We start from the raw sequence: 27,517 nt of genomic DNA, 5'->3' as shown, positions 1-27,517 counted from the left end.
CTTCCATCCCTTGTAATAATCTAGTTGCCCGCCTTTGAACTGACTCTAACTTCTGAATATCCTTTTAAAAATGTTGAGCCCAAAACTGGATCCCGTATTCTAGATGTGGCCTCACAAGTGATTTATAAAGGGGTAACAATACGCTGAATCACAGGATTTTCTCTCTCTTTTTTCTACATCCTAACATCTTGTTTGCTTTTCCAGCTTCTGCTTGACATTGAGTACTGCTGCTCAACTTACTTGTAACCAGAATACCCAAGTCCTTATCCTGTTCTGTAGTCCCAATATACCCCCATTTAATGTATATGCAGCAATAGGACTATTCCATCCTATGTGCATTACTCTACATTTATCAATATTAAACCTCATTTGTCAAGTGTTTGCACATTCAGACATCTTATCCAGATAATTTTGTAATATTGTACTGTCAAAGTAAGTTTTTAGTATACTTCATAGTTTTGTGTTGACAGCACAGACTGACACTTTACTCTCAATCCCATCCACAAGGTCATCAATAAAGAGATTAAAAAGAATCAGTCCTAGCACAGATCCCTGCGGTACCCCACTGCTGACTATATCTCATCAAGAGAAAGTAGCATTTATAAAGACTCTTTGTTTCCTGTCTTTTAGCCAGTTCCTTACTAGTGTTGAGTGAGCACTAAAATGCTTGGGTGCTCGAAGCTCGGGCCGAGCTCGCCGTGATACTCGGGTGCTCGACCCGAGCAACGAGCCCAATGTTAGTCTATGGGTGACCCGAGCATTTTTGCGGCGGAACCCGCGGCAGTCTTTTAAAAGCCTAACAAGTGCCCAAAACGATAGTGACAGTGCTCAAATGACATGGGGACAGCATGGGGATCGCCTCAGGAAGCATTTCTGACCCCCAGGTCACTGCTGTCAACAACGTGGTCAGAGGTATTAAGCCACTGTTAAGGGCTCACAATAAAACGTTCAAAAACTAAACTGAAAGTGCTTTCCTGTGAAATATGTTAAGGAAGTTCCTTTCCAGGGTAAAGACTTGTGTATAAGGTAAAATAAATAACAAAAAAAAAAATACTCCTCCACACCTTGGGCTATGTTCACAAGTAGCATTTTTTATGCATTTTTGCACTTTTGTATTGCTTTCAACCGTGACAAATGCATTCACCGGGAAATGTCATTTTAACATTTTACAACCTTATCTGGCCATGTGCTGTGTGACACATGCATACAGTGCTGAAAAGACATGGGAACAGCATGGGGAAGACCCCTGGAAGCATCTCTGACACCCAGGTCACTGCCTAAAAGTGCGCCCATCAGAAGTGATCCTTGCCGCATCAGAAGATGCAGACTTACAACTATCCCTGTGCAAGTCCTTCTCCCAGAGCAGTGTTCAATTGTACCTCCCCCATTCCTTGCAATGCAAGCGCAAGTATGCAGCCTGCCAACCACCCACTCCCAGGCTGCAATACCATACTGCTTGCTTGCACTTGAAATTGGGCCTTTTAGGCATGTGGAGGCGGAATCTGGCCACCACGTCATGGCTGCATTGGCGGCCTTGTATCCATACTCAGTCCCCAGCTGCCCGGCGGCCGGGTGTCCACACTCGGTCCCCAGCCGCCCCGAGGCCGGGTGTCCACACACGGTCCCCAGCCGCCCCTATTTCTCCTGTCATCTTCCCCTCACACACTTTTCTTAGCCCGGCCTGCTTTAGGGCAGCATTGGACGAGCCCACCAGAGAACCAGACTCCTCCGGTGGGCACTGGCTTCTCCATCAGGGGAGTTGAGAGTGCCAAGGTGAGAAGCATGATGATGATGATAGAAGTTAGCATCTGCTTTGTTTTCTTGGAATGCAAGCGTAAGTGTGCAGCCTGCCACCCACCCACCCCCAGGCTGCAATACCATACTGCTAGCTTGCACTTGAAATGGGGCCTTTTATTTTGGAGGAGGCCGAAGCTGGCCACTACCTCATGGCTGCTTTGGCAGAGAGGTATCCATACTCAGTCCCCTGCCGCCCGGCGGCCGGGTGTCAATACTCGGTCCCCAGCCGCCTAGGGGCGGCCAGTTGTCCCTAAACGGTCCCCAGTAGTCCCTATTTCTCCTGTCACCTTACCACACACTTTTCTTAGCATGGCCTGCTTTATGGCAGCATTGGACGAGCCCACCAGAGAACCAGACTCCAATGGTAGGCCCTGGCTTCTTCATCAGGGGAGTTGAGAGTGCCAAGGTGAGGAGCATGATGATGATGATAGAAGTTACCATCTGCTTCGTTTTCTTGGAATGCAAGCGTAAGTGTGCAGCCTGCCACCCACTCACCTCCAGGCTGCAATACCATACTGCTAGCTTGCACTTGAAATGGGGCCTTTTAGTTTGGAGGAGGCCGAAGCTGGCCACTACCTCATGGCTGCTTCGGCAGCGAAGTATCCATACTCAGTCCCCAGCCGCCCCTATTTGTCCCGGTGTGCCTTGTACATAAGATTAAGCGCGCATACCAAAACATTACCTGTGCCCTCCCCAGTGCATTTAGTGGGAAGGACAGCCTATTTCGCTGTAGTGTGTGCATGCCAAACCCCTGTTCATGGTACATGCTAAGATGCCTCCCACCCTGCACCTGTCATTGCAGACTTGCAACTATCCCCGTTCAAGTCCTTCTCCCAGGGCAGTGTTCAATTGTACCTCTCCCATTCCTTGCAATGCAAGCGCAAGAATGCAGCCTGCCACACACCCACCCCCAGGCTGCAATACCATATTGCTTGCTTGCACTTGAAATTGGGCCTTTTAGGCATGTGGAGGCGGAATCTGGCCACCACGTCATGGCTGCGTTGGCGGCCTGGTAACCACACTGGGTCCCCAGCCGCCCCGCGGCCGGGTGTCCATACACGGTTCCCAGCTGCCTGGGGGCAGCCTGGTGTCCATAAACGGTCCCCAGCCGCCCTTATTTCTCCTGTCAACTTCCCCCCACACACTTTTCTTAGCCCGGCCTGCTTTAGGGCAGCATTGGACGAGCCCACCAGAGAACCAGACTCCTCCGGTGGGCCCTGGCTTCTCCATCAGGGGAGTTGAGAGTGCCAAGGTGAGGACCATGATGATGATGATACAAGTTAGCATCTGCTTTGTTTTCTTGGAATGCAAGCGCAAGTATGTAGTAGCGGCTAGGCCTGAGGTGGTCAGCGTTTTGCGCATAACCTACCTCCTCCGAGGATTGCTGGATGTTTTCCTGCTACTATCCCAGTTCTATGACTCCCGTTTAAACAAAGCTTCAGGTGATAAATGATGGATGAGGTGGTGGCAAAGGAGAAAGAGCAGGAGGAACAGGGACCATTCACATCAATATCAGGCCAGTCAACAACATATGTCTTGTAGGATATGTTTCTGTAACAAAAGGAGTGGTTCGGCTACACAGTAATAGGGCATACAGTGAGTGCAATGCCTACCAAAAATTTTGAGACACTTCAATGCCCCTTGGAAATGACATGGAGGTCAGAGGGCCTTAACTAAACCGTTTTTTCCATTTATAGCAACTGGGTCTCGTGTACACTGTTGGCCTAAGCAGTGAATGGAAGGCTTTCCAAAAATTATGAGGAACTGCAATGCCCCTTGAAACAGACGTGGATTACAGCGTGTTAAAAACCTTCTACCCATTATTGGGGAGTGGGTCAACTTTAGTTTTCGCCTTTGCATTGAAAAGCAAAAGCTGACTAAAATTAGGAGGAAATGCAATGCTCGTTGGAAGAGTCGTGAAGGTTACAGGTAATAAAAAACAACATTTCAATGCCCCTTGGAAGAGCTGTGGAGTTCAGAGTGGCTTAAGAAGACGCTTTTAATGCCCCTTTGAAGAGACGTGGAGGTCACAGTAGCTAACAAGATGGTTTTAATGTCCCTCAGATGAGACGTGGATGTCCCAGTAGCTTAACAAGACGGTTTGAATGCCCCTTGTAAGAGATGTGGAGGTCTCAGGAGCTTAACAAGATGGTTTTAATGCCCCTTGGAAAAGTGGTGGAGGTCACAGTAGCTTAACAATACGGTTTGAATGCCCCTTGGAAAAGTGGTGGAGGTGGAGGTCGCAGTAGCCCCTTGGAAGAGACGTGGAGGTCCCAGTAGCTTAACAAGACTGTTTTAATGCCCCTTGGAAAAGTGGTGGAGGTCACAGTAGCTTAACAAGATGCTTTTAATGCCCCTCGGAAGAGACGTGGAGGTCACAGTAGCTTAAGAAGACGGTATTAATGCCCCTTGGAAAAGAGGTGGAGGTCACAGTAGCTTAACAAGACGCTTTTAGTGCCCCTCAGAAGAGACGTGGAGGTCCCAGTAGCTTAACAAGACGGTTTTAATGCCCCTTGGAAAAGTGGTGGAGGTCCCAGTAGCTTAACAAGACGGTTTTAATGCCCCTCGGAAGAGACGTGGAGGTCACAGTAGCTTAACAAGGTGCTTTTAATGCCCCGTAGAAGAGACGTGAAGGTACCAGTAGCTTAACAAGACGGTTTTAATGCCCCTTGGAAAAGTGGTGGAGGTCCCAGTTGCTTATCAAGATGGTTTTAATGCCCCTTACAAGAGCCATGCAGTACAGCATATTACAAACATTATTCCCATTATTGGGGAGTGGGTCTCCCATAGTCTTTGCTTATGCCTTCCAAGCAAAAGCTGCCAAAAATTAGGATGGAGGAACTTGCAATGCCCCTTACAAGAGCCATGCAGTACAGCATATTACAAACATTATTCCCATTATTGGGGAGTGGGTCTCCCATAGTCTTTGCTTATGCCTTCCAAGCAAAAGCTGCCAAAAATTAGGACGGAGGAACTTGCAATGCCCCTTACAAGAGCCATGCAGTACAGCATATTACAAACATTATTCCCATTATTGGGGAGAGGGTCTCCCATATTCTTTGCTTATGCCTTTCAAGCAAAAGCTACTAAAAATTAGGACGGAGGAACTTGCAATGCCCCTTACAAGAGATATGCAGTACAGCATATTACAAACTTTATTCCCATTATAGGGGAGTGGGTCTCCCATAGTTTTTGCTTATGCCTTCCTAGCAAAAGCTGACAAAAATTAGGAGGAAATGCAATGGCCATTCAAAGAGTCGTGGAGGTTAGAGGTAATTAAAAACAACATTTCAATGCCCCTTGGAAAAGTGGTAGAGGTCACAGTAGCTTAACAAGACACTTTTAATGCTCCTCAGAAGAGACGTGGAGGTCCCAGTAGCTTAACAAGATGGTTTTAATACCCCTCGGAAAAGTGGTGGAGGTCGCAGTAGCTTAACAAGACGCTTTTAATGCCCCTCAGAAGAGACGTGGAGGTCCCAGTAGCTTAACAAGACGGTTTTAATGCCCCTTGGAAAAGTGGTAGAGGTCACAGTAGCTTAACAAGACACTTTTAATGCGCCTGAGAAGAGACGAGGAGGTCGCAGTAGCTTAACAAGATGCTTTTAATGCCCCTCTGAAGAGACATGAAGGTCCCAGTAGCTTAACAAAATGGTTTTAATGCCCCTCGGAAAAGTGGTGGAGGTCGCAGTAGCTTAACAAGACGCTTTTAATGCCCCTCAGAAGAGACGTGGAGGTCCCAGTAGCTTAACAAGACGGTTTTAATGCCCCTCGGAAAAGTGGTGGAGGTCCCAGTAGCTTAACAAGACGCTTTTAATGAATCCTCAGTAGAGACGTGGAGGTCGCAGTAGCTTAACAAGACGCTTTTAATGCCCCTCAGAAGAGACGTAGAGGTCCCAGTAGCTTAACAAGACGGTTTTATTGCCCCTTAGAAAAGTGGTGGAGGTCACAGTAGCTTAACAAGACGGTTTGAATGCCCCTTGGAAGAGACGTGGAGGTCCCAGTAGCTTAACAAGATGATTTGAATGCCCCTTGGAAAAGTGGTGGAGGTCACAGTAGCTTAACAAGACGGTTTTAATGCCCCTTACAAGAGCCATACAATACAGCATCTTAAAAATATTATTCCCATTATTGGGGAGTGGATCTCCCACAGTCTTTGCTTATGCCTTCCAAGCAAAAGCTGACAAAAATAAGGACGGAGGAACTTTCTATAATGGCAACACGGACCACAGTCACCCTGGTGGTATAGTGGTGGTGGAGGCTGAGGATAAGGAGAAGAACATAAAACAGCCGAAATGAGGAAGCATATACCCATGTGTGGGTGTGAAGCGGTGCATGTGAATACAACTCCCGAAATAACACCGTGGATTTGACTTTATGTTACTCTGCTGTCATTTGGTGGTGATGAGAAGTCTGGCCCAGTAAAGCCCTTGTTGATTTTGATAAGGGTCAGCTTGTCAGCATTGTCAGTTGACAGGCGAGTGTGCTTCTCAGTTATAATTCCCCCAGCGGCACTAAAAACACTCTCCGATAACAAGCTAGTGGCAGGGTTGGCCAGGACCTCCAAGGCATACAGAGCGAGTTCATTCTAAGTGTCCAGCTTGGATACCCAATAATTAAAAGGCACAGAGGAATCACGGAGGACGCTGGTACGGTCGGCAAGGTACTCCCTCACCTTCTTTTGAAACTTTCCACTCCTTGTGAGAGTACACCGCGCCTCAGAATCTGTCCGAAGGGAGGGTCTGAGAAAACTGTCCCAGAACGTTGACAGTGTTCCCCTGCCTCTGCTGGATTGAAGTTACGTCTCTCTTGCATGTTCTCCTTGGTTGGGCAGCGAACTGTGACCTCTGCCGCTAGTGTGTTCAGATGGGAATTTTTTTAACAGTTCTGCAGCAAGGGCCTTCTGGTACTGCCCCATTTTTGTAGACCTCTCCACCTCAGGAATAAGAGAGTGAAAGTTCTCCTTGTAGCGGGGGTCTAAAAGTGTCACCAACCAGTAATGACTGTCACCCAACATTTTGACAACGCGAGGTCACGGTTAAGGCAGCGTAACATAAAGTCAGCCATGCGTGCCAGACTGGCAGTGGGCAAGACTTCCGTGTCCTCACCAAGATGATGACTGACCATGTTCACCTCCTCCTCCTCCCCCCCTGTCCTCAGGCCACCCACGCTGAACCGACGGTATGACAGTTGTACAGGTACTACCGTCAACAGCGCATGTTTCAAGCTCCTGTTCTTCCTCCTCCTCCTCTTCCTCCTCTCCCTCATTGTCCCCCAATGCACGTTGGGATGAGATGAGGCTGGGCTGTGTGTAATCGATCGCTACGGCTACTTGATCCATCTCATCATACTCTGGCTGCAATGCCTCCTCTTTAATTCTCTGCAGAGAGCATTGCAAAAGACAGACAAGTGGAACACTGATGCTAATGATGGCGCCACTCACCATCTTGGTGGACTCCTCAAAGTTTGTCAAGATGGTACATATGTCAGACATCCATGTCCACTCCTGAGGTCTTATGTGTGGAGTCTGACCTGAATATCGACGGCCTTGTTGCAGCTGGTACTCCACAACTGCTCTCTTCTGCTCACAAATCCTTTGAAACATGTGGAGGGTAGAGTTCCAACGTGTGGGGACATCATACACCAGTCGGAGTGACGGAAGCTGCAAACACTGCTGCAACACAGCAAGGGCAGCGGAAGCTGTAGCCGACTTGCGAAAATGAGCTGACAGGCGGCATACTTTGACGAGCAGATCTGGCAACTCGGGGTACGATTTAAGAAACCGCAGAACCACGAGGTTAAGCACATGAGCCAGGCATGGTACGTGTGTGATCTCTCCTCGCCTCAGAGCCTCCACCAGGTAATGGCCATTGTCAGACAAGACCATGCCTGGATGTAGGTTCAGCGGTCTCAGCCACAGGTCTGCCTGCTCTTTCACAGCTGTCCACAACTCACAAGCAGTGTGAGGTTTATCACCTAAGCTTATGAGTTTCAGCACAGCCTGTTGCCACTTGGCGGAGGCAGTACTGCAGTGCTTCCAGCTTGTAACTGATGTGGTGATATCGGAGATGGAGGCTGAACATGAGGAGGAGGATGATGCGCAGGAGCTGTACACTGTGGGGGCAACTCTGACTGACATAGGGCCCGCAATCCTCGGTGTGGGGAGGATGTGTTCCGTCCCAAGGTCCGACTGGGTCCCGGCTTCCACTATGTTTGCCCAGTGTGCCATCAGGGAGATGTACCGTTCCTGGCCACAAGCACTTGTCCACGTGTCCATTGTCCACTCTCCCAGTAACTGCGTTGTTTTGGGCACGGCAGATGTTTTGGGACACGTGCTTGTGTAGTGCGGGAATGGCACACCGGGCAAAATAGTGTCGGCTGGGGACCGAGTACCGAGGGACGGCCACCGCCATAAGGTTGTGGAAGGATTCCATCTCCACCAGCCTAAAAGGCAGCATTTCCAACGCAAGCAGTCGTGAAATGTGCGAATTTAGGACTGTGGCCTGTGGCCTGTGGGGCGTTGGCTGCAAATTTCCACTTTCATTCAAAGGTATGGGATATGGACAATTGAACACCGCGGTGGGACGTGGATGTGGACGTTGATGCTGTTTCTTGAGAAACTGCCAGAACAAGTGAAGACTGAGAGGAGGGGGCATCTTTGCATGCAATATGGACAGGGGATTGCCTTGCACACACAACAGGGGGTTCTATTGCACGCACAACAGCGGAAGAAGCAGTGGTGACACCCGGTGACACTGGTCGTGGACCCTGGGGTTCGCCCCACAAAGTCGGGTGCTTTGCTGCCATGTGCCTGATCATGCTGGTGGTGGTCAGGCTGGTAGTTTTGTCACCCCTGCTGATGCTGGCATGGCAGTTGGTACAAATGGCCTTTTTGGGGTTATTAGCAGAGTCTTTAAAAAAATTCCAGACTCTGGAAGACCTACAGGTTGTACTGGCAACGTCCCTCGTGTTGGTGTTACGGGGAACTGTTGCCTGCCTTCTGTGTGCGGCCACCACACTGCTTCTTCCTGCCTGTTGGGGTACTCTGCCTCCCTCACCCTGTGTGCTGCTGGCCTCGCTCTGCATGTCCTCCTGCCACGTTGGGTCAGTTACTAGATCATCTACCAGCTCCTCCTCTTCCACTTGCGCACCACGATCCTCCTCCTCACTTCCTGGCAATTGTGTCTTGTCATCGTCCACCTCTTGTGACAAATTGCCAGCGTCGACTTCCTGTGACCATGGTTGTTCAAATATTTGGGCATCGCTACATGGGATCTCCTCTTCCACCACTTCAAGCTGAGCAGGCGAGGCGCACAAATCTGGAAATGGACCAGTGAACAGCTCTTCAGAGTGTCCAAGTGTGGGATCAGTTGCTGTCTGACGACACTCGGCATGGTGGGCGGAAGGTGCCTCAGGGTGAGGAGGAGTATGCGGTCGAGACTCACAGCTACTAAGAGTTGACAGTGTGAAAGACAGACCGGAGGTGGTGGTGCCCAGGTAACTGGAAGTATTATCTGCTATCCAATTAATAACCTGTTCACACTGATCAGTTCGCAATACTGGTGTTGTTCTGTGCTTCCCTAGTAATTCAGTCAAGAAGTGGGAGCGAGAAGATGTGGCTGTTGGTTGTGGCACATTTTCACCTTGGCCACAGCCCTGTCCTCTGCACGCACCATCACCAGAACGTCCAGCTCAACGTCCCTTGCCACGCGCCTTGCCCATTGTAAAGGAAGTAAAATAGCTTACACTCGCACTATCAATGGAAAAAGGGTAATAAAAAGTAGATTAGAACTGTGGAAGAGGAAAACCACAGTTCTATTTCTCTGGCCTACACTCGACTCTTTTAAAGAATCTGAACAATCAGGGAGAAATTATTACTGTTTTTCTTTACGGCAAAAAATGCCAAAAGCAGGATAATAGAGATTTTTTACCATGGAACAGCAAAACCACAGTTATAATTTACTGGTGTATACCAGACTTTTTTAAATATATATATTTGCGGCTGAACGGTGAGCGACACACTCAAACTGTTTTTTTTAGATACGAATGGCCCAAAAGCAGGATAATACAGAGGTTTGAACCGTGGAACTGCAAAACCACACTTCTGTTTCTCGGGCCTACACCAGACTATTTTCAACAGATAAATTTGTGTCTGAAAAATCAGAGAGACACTATTAGTTTTTTTTTTATGGCAAAAAATGCCAAAAGCAGGATAATAGAGATTTTTTACCGTGGAACAGCAAAACCACAGTTATAATTTACTGGTGTATACCGAACTTTTTAAAATATATATATTTGCGGCTGAACAGTGAGCGACACACTCAAACTGTTTTTTTTTTAGATACAAATGGCCCAAAAGCAGGATAATGCAGAGGTTTGAACCGTGGAACTGCAAAACCACACTTCTGTTTCTCGGGCCTACACCAGACTATTTTCAACAGATATATTTGTGTCTGAAAAATCAGAGACACACTTTTTTTTTTTTTTTTGGGGGGGGGGGGGCACCAAAAGGTTAATAAGACGGGTATTTGTACAGTGTGAAGGAGGGAAAAAAAAGACAATTTAGATGTAAAAAAAATGATTTTTCCTGGCCCCCGAGACCTTGAGCTAAGTCCAGCAATTTCAGCAACAGGAGCACACAGGACTGTAATGCAGCGTTTGCTGGTATAACCACTGCATCTCCTATACAGCCTGCCTGCCTGCCTGATATCTGGGATGGATATTAGTCCTGAGAAGGACTGTTTGTTTGATCTGGCAGCCTTTACAGACCCTACACTAACTATTTCGCAGTATATATCTCTCCCTAAATCAGCAGCGCTATCCCTACACTGTCTGATCCCAGCCATCTGTGTCCAAGATGACGGCGCCCGGTTTTAAATACTCGAGGTGACGCTGTGCAGCCAGCCAATCAATGTAATGCCCACAACCAACATGGCTGCGGAATTACAGTGACTGGCTGGCAATTCCTGCATGTTCATTGGCTCTGTAAAGAGCGCCAAACATGCAGGGCGGAGACCCGAGCTCCCGACCGAGTAACCCGGAAATGCTCGGTGCTCGCCGAACATCCCGAGTAGCGTGATGCTCAGGCGAGTACCGAGCAGTGTCGAGCATGCTCGCTCAACACTATTCCTTACTCATCTACATATAGTTTCCCCTAGTCCCTGCTTCTGGAGCTTCAGTATAAGGCTGTTATGTGGAACAGTTTCAAATGCCTTTGCAAAGTCCAGATAAATCACATCAGCCGCTTTACCAACATCCAGATTTGTATTTACCTCCTCATAGAAACCCAACATGTTGGTTAAACATGACTTATCTTTCATGAATTCATGCTGATTGTCAGTTAATATATTATTCTCTGCAATATATTTCTGCAGGTCATCTCTTATAATGCCCTCAAAAACTTTGCATAATACTGATGACAGACTTACCGGATGGTAGTTGCCTGGATACACCTTCTTACCTTTCTAAAATACTGGTACCACGTCAGCCATTCTCCAATCCTGTGACGCCAACCGTGTTACAAGACAGTCTAAGAAGAAGAGATACAGCGGTCTGTCAATTACTGAACTTAATTCCCTCAATATCCGTGGATGAATGCCATCTGGGCAGGGGGATTTGTCAATGTTTAATTTGCTCAGACGTAGGCGTACTTTTTCTAGTGTTAAACTAGTTATATCGGGTGGTGAACTTTGATTTTTGCCTTGTTGAAAGATCAATGGACATCAATGTTCATTGGTGAACATGGATAAAAAGTGCCTGTTTAATATCTCAGCCTTTTCTTTGTCCTCTATAATTATCTTGTTATTATCGTCTTTTAATGGGCCGATACCGTCCAATGTTTTGTTTTTGGTATTGATGTATTTACAAAACTTTGGAGGATTTATTTTTATGTCGCTGGCGATTTTTTTTTCAGTAGCTAACTTTGCTAACTTGATTTTTTTTACATTTCTAATTGAGATCTTTATACTCCTGAAATGCTATTTCTGTATTCTCGGCCTTCAAGATTTGGAACGCCCTTTGTTTTTGTCTTATTAAACTTTGTAATGTCTTATTTATAGATAATGGTTTCTTTTTATTCCTGGACATTTTATTACCAGAGGGTATAAATTTTCAACATGATTCTAGTAGTATATCCCTAAACATGCCCCATTTATGATCGGTATCCCTAGTTATGATGACATGGTCCCAGTCTACACGATTAAGATCTTCCCTTAATTAGTTGATATCAGCTTTTCTAAAGCTTCAGGTTTTTGCATATCCCCTTTGAAATGTTTTATTGAATATTACAGTGAAACTTACCATATTGTGGTCGCTGCTGCCCAAATGTTCCTGGACCTGTAGATTTGAAATTTTATCAGATTTTTTTGACAGAGCCAGATCCAGCAAATTATCTCCCCTGGTTGATTCATCTACCAGCTGAGAGAGGTAATTGTCTTGAACTGCAGATAAGAACTTGCAGCTTTTAGCACAACCAGAAGTTCTATGTCCCATTGGATGTCTGGATAGTTAAAATCACCCATAATAAGGACCTTATTATTATTTGCTGAATTTTTAATTTGTTGCAGCATTTCATCTTCTACCTCTTCAGCTATATTAGCAGGCTTATAGCAAACTCCAATTAGCATCTTTCCATTATTGCCATCCCCATGTACATTTACCCATATTAACTCTACAATGTCGTCATTGACCACAGGTCTTAAGTTGGATTTAACAAAAATACACACCCCGCCACCTTTTTGGTCTTTTCTGTCCTTTCTGAATGTAGGGTAGCCCCCTACATTTGTCACCCAGCCAGGTTTCATTAATACCCACCACATCGTAATCTATGGCTGACATAGGAGTCTCCAGTTCATTCATTTTGTTTGCAAGACTTCTTGCATTTGCCAGCAGACATTTAATATTATTAGCACATTTATCACTCATACTCATCTCCCTACTTTCATTGTATATCCCAGCCCCCCAAATCCTCATTGACCCCTACTGTCTCACTCTCTCTATCCATTCTATCTATACCCTCATTTGCACAACTACCCTCTCTCCAGATCCTAGTTTAAAAGCTCCTACATCTGTCTGACCATTTTTTTCCTCCAGCACAGCTGCACCCTCCCCATTGAGGGGCAGCTCGTTTCTACCGTAGAGCCTGTAGCCGCCAGAGAAGTAGGCCCAGTTCTCCATGAACCCCAACCCTTTCTTCCTGCACCAATTTCTAAGCCACTTATTTATCTCCCTAAGCTCCCACTGTCTTTCTACTGATGCTCGTGGCACTGGCGGTATTTCTGAAAACACCATCTTGGAGGTCCCGGCCTTCAGCTTCTCTTGTAGTTCCATGTAATAATTTTTAAGGACCTTCCGCCTCTCTCTAACTTTGTCATTGGTACCAATGTGTACTATGACCACAGGGTTTTCCCCAGTGCCCCCATCAATCCTTCTATCCTATCCACAATATGCCAAACCCAAGCACCTGGCAGGCAACACACTGTTCTGCATTCCCGGTCTTGTTGGCAGATGACCCTGTCTGTCCTCCTAATTGTAGAGTCCCCTACCACCAAAATGTGTTTGGCCTTTGCTGCACTTCTATTTCCCTTCTTCCTACAGCAGTAATTTTTCTGGTTGCTAGGAGCAATGTCCTGCTGTATTGACTCTAGTCCTGGGCTTGTATTTCTAATATCAGCCAAACATTTAAAAAGTTATCTAATTCACTATTTTGGTCATCATTCACGTATATTCTCAGTTACTGTATTTCATATTATTCTTTATCTGTATGTATTCAGCAAGATTGTGCTTGAAAAATAAAATGCTTCTAATTTTTGTCCCCCAAAATATGAAATAATTTAAAGCCAATGAGATTTAAACAATAAAAGCAGTATTTCTTATGGAAATTCTTTGTTCTGCTTAGTAAATATAATAGTAAAAAATATTCTAGCAATAATAAGGCAAAAAAAAACGTGGCAGTGAAAAGGCTAAGAAGCTGTAAATTTAAAAAATTACCTAAAAAACAGCTCTGTCATATTCATTTGTCAATTTATAAAAATGTACTGTATTCTGCGAATAGAAATTTCTGATGATAACAAATACATCAATCATGTAACAAATGCATGAGTCCGAAGCATGAAAGCAATGTGTTTGTTAGTATAATTTATAATTTGTTTGTCAATACGACTTCTATAGATTTAAAACCACGCTTGATGTATATAAAAAATTACTTTGGAGAGTATCACTATTCACTATTTTTTTCTTTAAAAAAAGGGCACATACTTAGAGACTCACATTCTGTACTGTGATTTTCTTTTTTTCTGTTTAGAGCTACTTGAATTTCCTCATTTGATGCAATGGAGTGTATGAATAAGATAAATGTGTGCTTGACATGCATGCCATCAGTTTGCTTGGCAGTCACTGTCAAGAAGGTGGATAGACTTTACTTATCAGTGTCAAATCTTCAATATCTAATGTCTTTTCAATGAGCATTGTGCAGCACATTAGATGGTGTGCGTAACCGTGCAGAGGATGTGATGTCTGGGGACACTTAATGCTACATGACTGATTTAGTAAGATCTCTTAAATAAACACCAAATAAGCTTCTCTTCTTTTTGCGTATTCAAAAGCAGCCTTTTAGTGTCTGATATTTCTTATGCTAATTACATATATACACTAAACATTGAGATTTCTAATGTATTTTACATATTAGAAATGATCAAACATTTCAGAATTCCAATTTGCCATGTTTGGAAAATTTTTTTCTAAATATTTAATTTGCAGCAAATTGATTAGCCGTTAATCTAGATACTATAAAACCTACAATTGCCCTGAAAAGATGTGTATAACATTTTGAGGCCTCTTACTTGTATTTAGTGGAATAGCTATAGGTTCAACCCAGGAGGGTGGCGGTTGTTTACAATTGTAGAGGTGCACTTTAATTATAGTGGCTTTACCTCAGTGGATAACTATACATTCCTGAATGGAGGTTCTCATCTTATTTGGCAAGAGTGCACCGCTCCATCCAGCATCCAGAGTCTAAAAATGGTCATTCTTGAAGAATAGAAAAAGATGTTACAACATGTTGCCAATTTGTTCATTCCATGCCTAGAAAACTTGGTGCTGTCCTTAAAAATCATTGAGGTCATACAAAACACTCGATGTAGTAGTTTTTGATGTGGGGTGTATTCACTTTTGCATTAATTCATTTGAATAAAACTGAATATTTTGTAATGAAAGTTAAATTATTAACCTTACTTTCATGTTAGGGGTTAAAAAATGTTCTATGAAACTCAGTCTTAGAAAATTATGAAATGGGATAGGCACCTCCAAATAAAATCTTCAAGCTGTATTTAATTTAGAAAATTAAAAATTCCACATGATGATGGTAAAACACACTCTGACGTGTTTCTGGCATACACACCTTAGTCAAAGAGTATGATTAACAATGAGTAGAACTGGGGCTTTTTAAAAAAAAAAGATCTGTCATGTGCAACCACTTTTTAATTACATAGGTCACATGACATAAATTTATATGTGTATATATACAGTATATATGTTAGGAACACATAATTAAATGTTATAATGAGAACAAAAAATATAATTAAATTACATACAGTATCTCACTCAGTTCCTCCTGTGTTTGTTCTCTTGTCCCTTAGGGTAGAAGGTAGAAGACCTATGAGACTGCATATAATTAATATTTCATCCCTCAGTCAAATTTTTGTACATTGCTCACGTCCGGCTGACTGCCACTTTTATCTAATGTATGCTTCTGGATCCTGGTCAGCATTGTGGTGAGTTGTTTTTTTTACTTGTCTCGAAGAGTGTGGATGCTTTCTATAGTAGAAGTCAGGTAGAGGGGATTCTCTGCGAGACTAGTAGTGATGTCGCACACTTGGAGGAAGCATGTTTTGAGCAAGAGTGATTTTCTCCATTTTTGCTGCACACACGCCTTTCTGTGGCCCGAGAGTCCTGTAGAATTTCTGAAGAATGCATTACTTCCAGGTGACGTCACATCCATATTAATAGCGCTACTGTTTGTCAACTAAAACACTCCTGCAGGGCAGCTGTTCCGTCTGTATGCAGTGGTAGTAATAGGCCCTTAAGAAATATTTTTTACACAGTGGGTCCATTATTAATGGTGTCCTTTTCTTTTCAGATGTCCACTCCCCAAAAAAGAAAAAGGAATTCAAGACACAGACTTTGCACTGCTTGTAACCAGCCATTAGATGATGAATATTACAAAGACATCTGTTCTTCCTGTCTGTCTCCTGATTTATCTACCTCCATTCAATCAGAAGCTTCGTCCTTTTTCAACTGGTTATAGGTTCATTTTTCAGAAGCTTTTAAATAGCTCAAAACTTCTTAAATGAAAAAGTCAAAGAAGCAACATAGAGGACCTTCTCCTTGAGTAGTGATTTTCTCTTCATCTTTACAGTCTGAAGGAGAAGAAGGAAAAAGTACTTCTGACTGGTCTGGTGATTTCCTTATAAATGACCTAGATTTGCTTCATGATGTTTCAGCTCCATCTCTTATAAAAAGCTGTGAAAAAGTAGTGGATTCTGACAAAGTCACAGATTATGAAGCAAAGAAGCAGAAGCTATTTTTCCCACTGCTGAAAGAGAGGTCATTTTTGATACAACTGATAAAATACTAAATAACTCCATTAAATAAAATACTTCAGAGTGAAAGGGTTCAAAGCCATGTACAGGGTGGACCCTTCAAAAGTGCATCTCACAGTTGCTAGACTGGCCAAGATGTCTTTCTTCGCTGCAGAAGAGACTTCTCTTCTCAAAGAAACTATGAAGAGAAAAGCAGATTCTCTTCTGAAAAAGAGTGATGTCACAGCTTCCTCCGCCTCTAAGATTGCATTGTGTTCTGTGCAAGTCACTAGAGCAATAAGGATATGGCTCAGTCAATTGTCAAATGATTTGGAACAATGTGTCTCATGGGAATAAATCTTTGATAAGCTTCCACTCCTCAAATACTCTGCAGACTTTTTATGTGCTGTGCTTCTTGATATCTTGAAATGCATCTCAAAATCTTTGGTACAGTCTACTCGACTGCGAGAGTATTGTGGATTAAGTGATGGTCTGGTGATGTTCCTTCAAAGAATATTTTTTGTACCTTCCCATTTCAGCCTTCAAGTATCTTTGGTTCACCGGTAGATGAGATACTTAAGTCCATGAGTGAAGGCAAATGGTTATTCTTTCCATAACCTAGAAAAATCTTCAGGTCTTTTTATCTTAAGAAGATACCTCAAATTTAAAAGAAGGTTTTCTGGAAAGAAGCCATACATAATAAGCCTGATTCTGACTCCACCAAAAAGAAGTCAACCTTTCATAAGGCTGCAGATTTATCACAACAAATTATCATTGTCTATAGAAAGAAGATTAGCCAACTTGTATCCAGCTTTGTCAGTAACTTCCTTGGATGCATCAGTCTCATCAGTAATAAAGTGACATTTTTCTTTATAACTAAAAGAATTTAATCCCAATCGCTTTATTATGAATGGCAACAAAAATCCAGTGGTATAGTGCCCAGTAAAAGAATTTGTTTCAAATACATTCCATTGTATTTCCAGTCCCCAAACCTGGAGGAAGGGAACATTTCTCGATAAACCTCACTTACCTACACAAGAAAAAGTTCAAGACGGAGACTATTTGCTCTGTAATAGCAATACTCCAAGTGAAAATTTTCTATCAAATATAGATCTTCAAGATGCATATTTACATGTTCTAATTCTACCTTACCATAGAAAATTTCTTTCACTTAGTAATTCCAGTAGGACACCAAGTATTCCATTATCAGTTGACCTGTCTCCAAATTTGGCATTTTGGTAGCTCCAAGAGTCTTCACCAAAGTAATAGTAATGCTTGTGGCAGCGGTTAGACTGCAGGGTATATAGGTAGTTCCTTATCTCAACAATTGGTCGGTGAGAGCATCGTTCGAGACGCAATTGATGGATCATCCTCAGACAACTCTGAATTTACTGATTTCTCATAGATTCCATATCAATCTTGCCAAATCTCAACTGTCTCCCTCCAATTAGTTGAAGTTCCTTGGTTTTGTCATGAATATATACCAACTTTCCAATAGGTTATCCAATGAGGGGATTCAGAAACTCCAGAGCAGTGTAACATGCCTCTACAATAGATGCAGTACCATGGTCCAATTTCCACTTTTGCTGTCTTCAGCAAAATATTCTTCAGATCTGTAAAAAGAATCCCTCTTATCTGCAGTCCCTGATAATGGATGTCTCCATCCTTTAAGAAAGACTGGAAATCTGTACTACCTCAACATCCTGTGATTCTCACATTGGATGCATCAAGCTATGGTTAGGTTGCCCATGTTGGCAACAATTGAATCCACTTATCCTGGTCAAGCCAAAAAAGCCTCCTATCAAAATAACCCAGGGACCTAAGGGTGATGAGGCTAGACCTGTTACATTGCCGTTCTATTCTGCTATAGCAGGCTATGAGTGACTGGTCCGACAACCTGTCCTTTGTTTACTACATCAACAAATAGGTTGGAACCAGGAGTCCATCACTAGCGGCAGATTGTTGGTAAATTTTCAACTTGGCAAAAACAAATTTCCTCACTATTTCAGCGGTACATATTCCTGGACTCACAATGTTAGGGCAGATTGGCTGAGCTGCAACAGGATTCTTCCTGGAGAATAGAGTCTGAACAGCAAAGTTTTTCACCAAATTCCTAGCAAGATGGGTTTTCCCTATCTGGATGTTATGTTTACAGGTCAGAATGTGCAGACTTTCAGTTTTTGCTATTTACAAACATAGGACCATCCTCTCTCTTCCCCAATGTTAGTCTATGCATTTTCGACACTTCCATTAATCTCAAATGTGCTGAACAAAATTAAGGTAGAGGACGCACAGGCATTGGCAATCATTCCCTTCTGGCATCACAGAACTTGGTTTCCACTCATGTGACATCTATTGAAAGGCAAATATTTGAATTTTCATTCTCTGCTAAACCCTTGGATCCATGGAAGCATCCTTCATTTATGAGTTCAAAGGACCAAACCAATGCTGGGAAGACAGCAAAAAACAGGAGCCAGGAGCATCAGGGATTTAATCTGTGGTACTTACCTGCTAAGTCTTCAGGAACCACCACTAGCAATCAGAGCTCACTCTACACTAGCAATTCCTGCATACTGGGCTGAGTTGGCAAATGTGCCTCTAGAACACATATGGAAAGCTGATACCTGGTTGTCGAGGTCATCCTTCATGAAATTTACCTAACTGGTTAGACATTTCTGCTACAGAGGGTTGAGACTTCGACTAAAGTTTGCTTGAGCATCACCCAGTTAATGTTTCTGCCCATAGATACCTTTGCTGAATACTACTTTTCAAGTCCCATTACGTGCTCCAATAGTACGTCCAGGAAAAAACTATAATTTTCTTCTCTGAAATTTTCATTTCCTGAAGTCAATAAGCAGCACTGACTTCCCTCACCTTATTAATTATATGTCTTACTGCTGCAAAATCATAAGTAGTATGAAGTCTTCTTGCTCCCTTCATTTCATAGGATAGGGGGAATATTTAGTTAATTAATTGATTTTTATTATGTGCTGCCTTCGGATTCCAGGAAATGAAAAATTCAGGCAAGTAAATTTTAGTTTTTAATACCCTTTTTATACATTCCAATGGAATGCATCTACTTTGCAATTTTTCAAACGGGGAAATTTGCACCTTCATCTGGAGCATAAGTTGACATGCCTTTGATTATGGACATGGAATTCTTGTCCTTTTACGCTACGGATATTTTTTGCCGCATGTGTGTGATACTTTTTAAAATGAGAGACTATGCAATGCAGCAGATCTTCTGTCATCACTGTCAGTAAAGAAGCGGGAGCAGCCGCCAAGGGGAGAAGCGAAGAGAAGCCTTGGACTGCAACTGCATTGATAGGTCCACAAGTACATTTGTGAGGTTATTTTGCATACAAATAAAAAAAGGATTTCACAGCAAGACAACATTAAATAGAGACAACAAAATGTATCCTTAAAAAGGTTTTACACAGCCCTTGCCTGCAGTAACTCTGCTCGCCTCTGGCAAATCTTACTGACAGATACAATTTTAACGACAGGTATAGAGGGGCACACTAACGATCTCTGCTATTTACAGTGTACAAAACAAAGTGACAAATCATCACCGGCTGCTGTGCTCTGCACATTGAACACTTTTGAGCTTGGCTTTGAGAGCTCAACTGATGTCTCTGCAGAGAGAACAGTCAGGCTAAATTTGTCACTGGCTACTGCGCTCTGTACATGGAAGTTGAATGTACAAAGTGCAGCAACTAGTGACAAAGTCCGCTCAATTGCTGCTCTTTTCAGTGTCAGCAGTTCAGTTGACAAAGTAGAGTTCAAAAATGTTAAGTGTGTAGATCACAGCATCTTATGACAATTTGACTGCTGGACTCTGTACACTGTAGGTAGCAGTTGTCAAGAGTGGGCCCTTAATCCACACCTTTTTCCGATTTTAAAGGAAACCTGTCTGCAGGTTTTCCCAATATAAACTAAAACTACCACCTTTAGCTTCTCTTGTGCCAATCTGTATATTAGCCCCCAACACCACCTGCATATACAAAAAGGAACTTTTATAATTCTCCCGACCTGTATGTTAATTAGCGCTGTACAGTCTGATGGGTGTGTTGGTCTTTGTCCAGCGCCTCCTTTGTCCCCACAAATAAATCAGTTAGTTACATAGTTTAATACGGTTGAAAAAGACAAATGTCCATTAAGTTTAACCAAAAGATAGTTGCTTCAGCAAGTTCTCTCTTTTTCAAATTAGAATAGCTCCTGGTCAAAAATGTATTGCTCATAACTCCTAGATCAATATCATATTTCTCTCTGTTAGAAGAAATTCTACCCACTCTCATTAGCTGACTACATGGAAAACTTTTAAATATATAGGGAGCATGGTGACTTCTGTAATGTAAAACATTATTCTTATCGGTGGGTTTACTATATACAGAGAAATCAAATTTATTGTCTTCCTTTACAAGATGCACATATGAGAGTGGGTAGGATTTAATCTACTAAAGTGAAATATGATATTGATATAAGAGTTCTGAGCAATACATTTTTGCCCAGGGGCTATCCTAAACATTTGATAAAGAGAAAAGTTACCGAAGTAACTGGATTATTTTATATAAGTGGTTCTATGAGCTGGGATCCAAATGTAAGATCAAAACAGAGTGGTGTGTTTTTTCTACCAAATATGATAAACATTCTACATTGATGATATGCAAATATTGGGGAATTTTGAAGCAGAATTCCAAATTTAGTGTCCTGTTTGAAGTTGAACCTATATTTGCATATCATAAAGGAAGGTCCATTGTTAATGTATTATTTAGAAGTGACATAAAAGACACAAAATTATCACATTAAACTTTTTTATTTGCCAAAAAGAGATGCACAATTGCCTTTCTTAATTGACAGTATTGTAGTTCTATGATAAAGGGTGATGTAATACATCATCCAACGAAGGGAAATAAGATCACAGTTCCAGGGTTTTGAAATGAAAAATTGTATATATTAGTTGAAATGTCAATGTGGATACGTCCGACAGACTTCAAAATCTAATCACACCTACAATAGTGACTACACCAACAATATACAACATGTTAATAATTTCACTTCATTAATGACATGCTCTGTATAAAAATACTGAAATATCAAATATTAAAAGGAGAGATTATCATAGTCCATTAGTAGATGTGGGGGACAAGAAGCACAGTTCAAAAAATATTTTTTAAACAAATCATTCATAAAAGAGCATGCATCAGTTCAGCAATAATTCACATAGCAGTGTTACAAAATTCTTTGATTAATACATAAAGGTATAAATAAGAATCACTATACAATCCACAATGAAGTTTCTAATCAGCTTAATAATGTATACAGTCATGGTCAAAAGTGTTGGCACCCTTGAAATTGTTCCAGAAAATTAAGCATTTCTCCCAGAAAATTATTGCAATTATACATGTTTTGTTATACACATGTTTATTTCCTTTGTGTGTATTGGAACAACCCAAAAAAACAGAGGAAAAAAGGCAAATTGGACATCATTTCACACAAAACCCCCAAAATGGATAGAATAAAATTGTTGGTGCCTTCAACTTAATATTTGGTTACACACCCTTTGGAATAAATAACTGCTATCAATCGCTTCCTATAACCATCAACAAGCTTGAAAACTCCTTAAAGGGTTGTCCCATGAACAAAGTACATTTTAATTAATAGATCTTGGAATAAAAATAAGTTCCACATTTGGATGTATTAAAAAATGTTCCTGTGCTGAGATAATCTTATACATGTGCCCCTGCTGTGTACTGTGTAATGGCTGTGTCTGACTATGCAGGAACACTGGGGCAGTTCTCATGTGAGCCAGTTTCTTTGTAGCGTTTGATGGTTTTTGCAACTGCACTTGGGGACACTTTCAAAGTTTTCCCAATTTTTCACACTGACTGACCTTCATTTCTTAAAGTAATGATGGCCACTCGTTTTTCTTTAATTAGCTTCTTTTTTCTTGCCATAATACAAATTCTAACAGTCTATTCAGTAGGACTATCAGCTGTGTATCCACCAGACTTCTGCACAACACAACTGATGGTCCCAACCCAATTTATAAGGCAAGAAATCCCACTTATTAAACCTGACAGGCACACCTGTGAAGTGAAAACCATTTCCGGTGACTACCTCTTGAAGCTCATCAAGAGAATGCCAAGCAGTCATCAAAGCAAAAGGTGGCTACTTTGAAGAACCTAGAATATAAGACATATTTTCAGTTGTTTCACACTTTTTTGTTAAGTATATAATTCCACATGTGTTAATTCATAGTTTTGATGCCTTCAGTGTGAATGTACAATTTTCATAGTTATGAAAATACAGAAAAATCTTTACATGAGAAGGTGTGTCCAAACTTTTGATCTGTACTGTATATACATATATATATATATATATATATATTGTAAGGTGGCTGCCGGACAGGTCGTGGACGGGAGGTATGTGTCTCCGAACTGCCAAGCTTCGGTGATGTAGGACCCGGAGAAGCAGGCTCCAGCACACATAGTGCTGAGAGGAATTTAATTGGCCTGGATTACAGGGCCGGGTTTTACGAGCAGCTGAAAGAGCTGGGGGGGACGACAGCTGCTCACTTACCTCCAGTGCAGGTCTTGGAAGACTAATTTAAGACAGCTGCGCCTGTCTCCGTCTGTCATTGTTTTTTGGGCAAGGTGAGCTGACCTTGCAGGTGTTTCTTAGACTCTGCAGGAGGCAGAGAAAAGCACCTTGTTTAAACGGCTGAGGCCGTGCCGCATGGACTTGTTTTGAGCTTTGTTCTGTTATTCCTTTTTGTGCCAGGAAAAGGCTGTTACTTTTGTTTCTTAACTGGTATATGGACACTAAAATAAACCACCAGTTTGTTTGAACCCGTGGACTGCATCACTGTGTGAACCCGTGCCTACCTCCAACGCGGCTCATAGAGTACAAATCCCTACAATATATATATAGTGATGGCAGCTGGCTTCGGCATGCTAGCCATGTGCAGAACATGAAGTCACTGCCATGCACCGCCCTTGGTGGGCATGCCAACATTTGCTGCCGGCCTCTGATTGGCTGACGGCGTGTATTGCAGTGCAGGGAGCTAGAAGGTCTCAGTGCCACAACACACTTTAAATGAATGTGCATCCTCAGATAAACATCTAGCAGAAATAGGCACTGACATTTGTGAGCCCCCCTTCCGCATTGGCCCGGTCGCCGTCACACCCTCTGCCAAGATGTGAAGCAATTGTACTGTATAGATATATAGTAAATATACTCTGCACCATGTGAGGGTTATTGTCTTTTAAGTAACTGAATTTGAAATAAATAATAACAAAATGGTAACTGACAAACATTCATGAAAGCTGTGTTCACATGTTGTGGCTGCCTGTGAGGAACAAGTACAGGAGGAGAACCTGAAAAACTTAAATATTAGTAAGTGCCACAAAATCATGTCTTCAAGATATATGTCAACTTTCTATGCACTTGTTTTTCCATCATGTGACCTGGTTACATATACACTGCTCAAAAAAATAAAGGGAACACTTAAACAACAGAAAATAATTCCAAGTAAATCAAACTTCTGTGAAATCAAACTGTCCACTTAGGAAGCAACACTGATTGACAATCAATTTCACATGCTGTTGTGCAAATGGAATAGACAATAGATGGAAATTATTGGCAATTATCAAGACACCCTTAATAAAGGAGTGGTTCTGCAGGTAGGGACCACAGACCACATCTCAGTACCAATGCTTTCTAGCTGATGTTTTGGTCACTTTTTAATGTTGGTTGTGCTTTCACACTTGTGGTAGCATGAGACAGACTCTACAACCCGCAGAAGTTGCTCAGGTAGTGCAGCTCATCCAGGATGGCACTGACGCGCCCCCAGAGCCGTGGGGTACTCGGCAGCTGGGCCTCTGGATGCCAGTGGGGGATATCACGGTGGCTGGCCCAGTCCATGGCCCAGGGAGGTCAACAAAAAGGGGAATTATTTATAGGGGATTTGTAAAGTGTTCGTGACGCCACCTGTGGAATGCGGCCAAAGGGAGCCGCCACTGCGGAGCAGTCCTCTGAGGCAGATGGTAGGGCAGCTTGTGATGGAACAGCTCCCCACAGGTAGAGCGGGCCTCAGGGCAGCGTGGGGTAATGGATGGTGGTACAGGGGAGAGATGGCCAGGATGGTTCAGGAAGAAAATGACGGACACTCACACGGAGGTTCGCTTCGGTACCTTTACTGGTGTAGGTGCAGGTATGGTCCAGGGTACTCGGTAGGCAGGGTGCACTTCTGGACTCTCCCCAGTGAGCGGGTATAGGGCCTTCTGATCCGTTGCTTCCACATGCTAAGCTTCTGACCTGCCTGGAGCTAGGCCTGGCTTAATTACTGTCTCTCTCTCTTGCACCTTGGTAGGGCCTACTCTTGGAGATCACTCCGTGACTCCTAGCCCTGGTACAGTAGTCAGCGTTGGTCGGCCTGGGAGTTGTAGTCCTCCAGGTATCCGGTGGTCCCTACTGGGTGTAAAGGTCCCTGTAGGCACAGACCCGGTGTCCAGTGTATATTTTGGGGTGAGCCTGGTACGCTCCTCTGCCCCCTCAACTCCTCTCTCCTTTCCTCTCTGCCGTCGGCCACACTCAGGGCCCTCACTACGGCAGCAGCGGACGTGCTGCGTCTTCGCTGCTCTCAGCATCAGCACGCTCTCCGACTCTCTGAACTAACTAAGCTGCCTGGCTCCACCCTCCTTATATATATCCCTAACGGGCTCCCTCTGCTGGTCTGAGGTGGTAGGGTGGAGGTGTGTGAATGTAATGAGGGCCTCTTGTGGAGAAGTCCATCCATGCACCCTACTGGGTTCTGTGGCACCTGTGCATAGCAGGGCGCCACATTCCTCCCTAGTACAATTCAGTACTCCTGGACTGAAGCATTTTTTTGTAACAGGTTAACAAATAATAATATTAACAATTATAATAATTATAATAACAATAGAGTTACAGTAAGTCCCGTAACCTGGTGTCCATTTCACAGATGAAGAAACATGAGGGACCCGCCTGAAAACCCTCAACGTAGGCCCTGCGCGTGGCTACAGGGCATAAGTGATCCAGGTGCTGGACCACGTCTTCTGCGACGCCAAACGGGTTTTTGTTCTGTGGTCACCTACGGGGCACTCCAGGGAGTGCAACTATGTACAGGTACAGTTTTTGGGCTGCTCACAGTCCTCAGCCAACAAGTCTTTATACCCTGACGGGTAACTAAATAAAAACACATTAATTTTCAGTTTACACAATAAACAATAGTAGGCAATACCCAACTGGGTAACTATTTACACTGCAGGTATTTCTAACTTATTCCTTATACCTGGCAGGGACCTGGCCTTTTGTGCTGCGTGTTGACCTACGTAGTACTGGGGTGTTGTTGATGTTTGTGTTTGCACTGTCTGCTACCCTGTCAGATCTACGTGTGGGCAAATTGTAAAACTGGCTTAACCTCTCGATGGGACTGGCAAGTACACTGGTTTCTGGGCCTACTGGCTCTGCTTCTACCGGTGATCCTTCTTCCGGGGATTCTTCCTGAGCATGCTCTTCTGGGGCACTTACAGGTCTTACTTGCAGTGGAGGGTCTTCTGGCTGTTGGTAGAAGTGCATCACAGGTATTATTACGACTCCATCCAGTTGAGGCCAATCTGCCGGGAAATCTCCTAAGACAGTATGGAGTACATCTTCTTTGGGTTCTTCAGTCACGATAGGAGGTACTTCTTCCTGTGGCTTCAATAGACCTGGGCACAACTTCAAATGGTCTCTTGAAACTGCTGCAACTGTCTTACCTCCATCTTTACTGATTAGACAGGTTTTTCTATTGTCAAACTTGGAATCCAACACAGTGTAAGGCTCTCTTTCCCACTGGTCGTCAAGCTTGTGGCTTCTTCTCTTTCGCTTCAGCACAACTTCTCCAGGTGTTAAGGGTTCTGCTGGTGCACTCCTGTTGTACTGTGCTTCCTGCTTATCTCTCATCCTAATTAGACTGTCTTCGACACAGGCCTGTACTCTCTTGTACTGCTCCTGTCGGGTTGTATCCCAGGCTTCAGTGGACATATCTGTTTCTGGCTCTACCACTCCAAGCTCCAGGTCCATGGGCAACTTTCCGGGTCTTGCTCTCATGAGGTACACTGGAGTAAAATTGGTGGAACTCACAGGTATGTGATTGTACAGATCTACCAAGTCAGGTAGTTTGTCTGGCCACTGATTCCTTTCTTCTAGAGGTAAGGTCTTCAGCAGGTCTATGACGATACTGTTCATCTTTTCACATAGACCATTGGTTTGGGGGTGGTACGGCGTAGTCCGAATCTTCTTACACCCGTACAGATGGCAAAACTCTTTGAACAGCTCGGCTTCAAAGGCAGGGCCTTGATCCGTCAGCACCTTATCCGGGTATCCATGGGGCCTGCAGAAGTATGCTTGAAACGTCCTTGCTGCAGTTTCTGCCATCAGATCCCTTGACGGGGGCTACCACCAGGAACCAGGAGTAGTGATCCACCATAGTCAGGGCATAGGAGTAGCCTGACCTGCTGGGCGACAGCTTGACGTGATCCAGAGCGACGATCTTCAGGGGCTGGTTTGTCTTGATGGACTGCAGGGGTGCTTTCTGGCTGCTGTAGTCTTTTCTTCGGAGGCTACATGGTCCACAATCCCGGCACCACCTCTCTATGGAACTCCGCATTCCAACCCAATAAAACCGACTCTTCAGGAGGGTTTCCAGCTTCTTCCAGCCAAAGTGCCCCGCTTGATCGTGGTAGGCCTCCAACACCATCTGGATGTCTGTCCTGGGCACTACGATCTGCCATACCATCTCATGGGTCCTAGGGTTGACATACCTTCGGCACAGCTTCTCTCTATAGATGAACAACTGGCTTCTCTCATTCCACAGTTGCTTAGCTTGTGGAGAAGCATCCTTCTCCATGGAAGAACCTTCCTGGGTTATCAGTTCTTTGATACGGCTGACAACCGGGTCGCTGTCCTGGGTCTTCTTCCAACTGTGATGAGGTAAAGGGTTTAGTGTCTTACCACGATACCTCCTGGAGGTGCGCTGCTCGTGGACCATCCCATTTCTGTGGAAGGCAGGTAGCTCAATCTCCTCCAGGTCATCCACTTCTTCTTCAGTGTCTCACTGGTGAGGCATTCTTGATGATGAA

This window comes from Phyllobates terribilis, unplaced genomic scaffold (assembly GCF_046119375.1).
Source record: "Phyllobates terribilis strain yellow unplaced genomic scaffold, ASM4611937v1 Scaffold_1__5_contigs__length_1240528914, whole genome shotgun sequence".
Lineage (NCBI taxonomy): Eukaryota > Metazoa > Chordata > Amphibia > Anura > Dendrobatidae > Phyllobates > Phyllobates terribilis.
Note: the sequence above shows the minus strand (reverse complement) of the source record.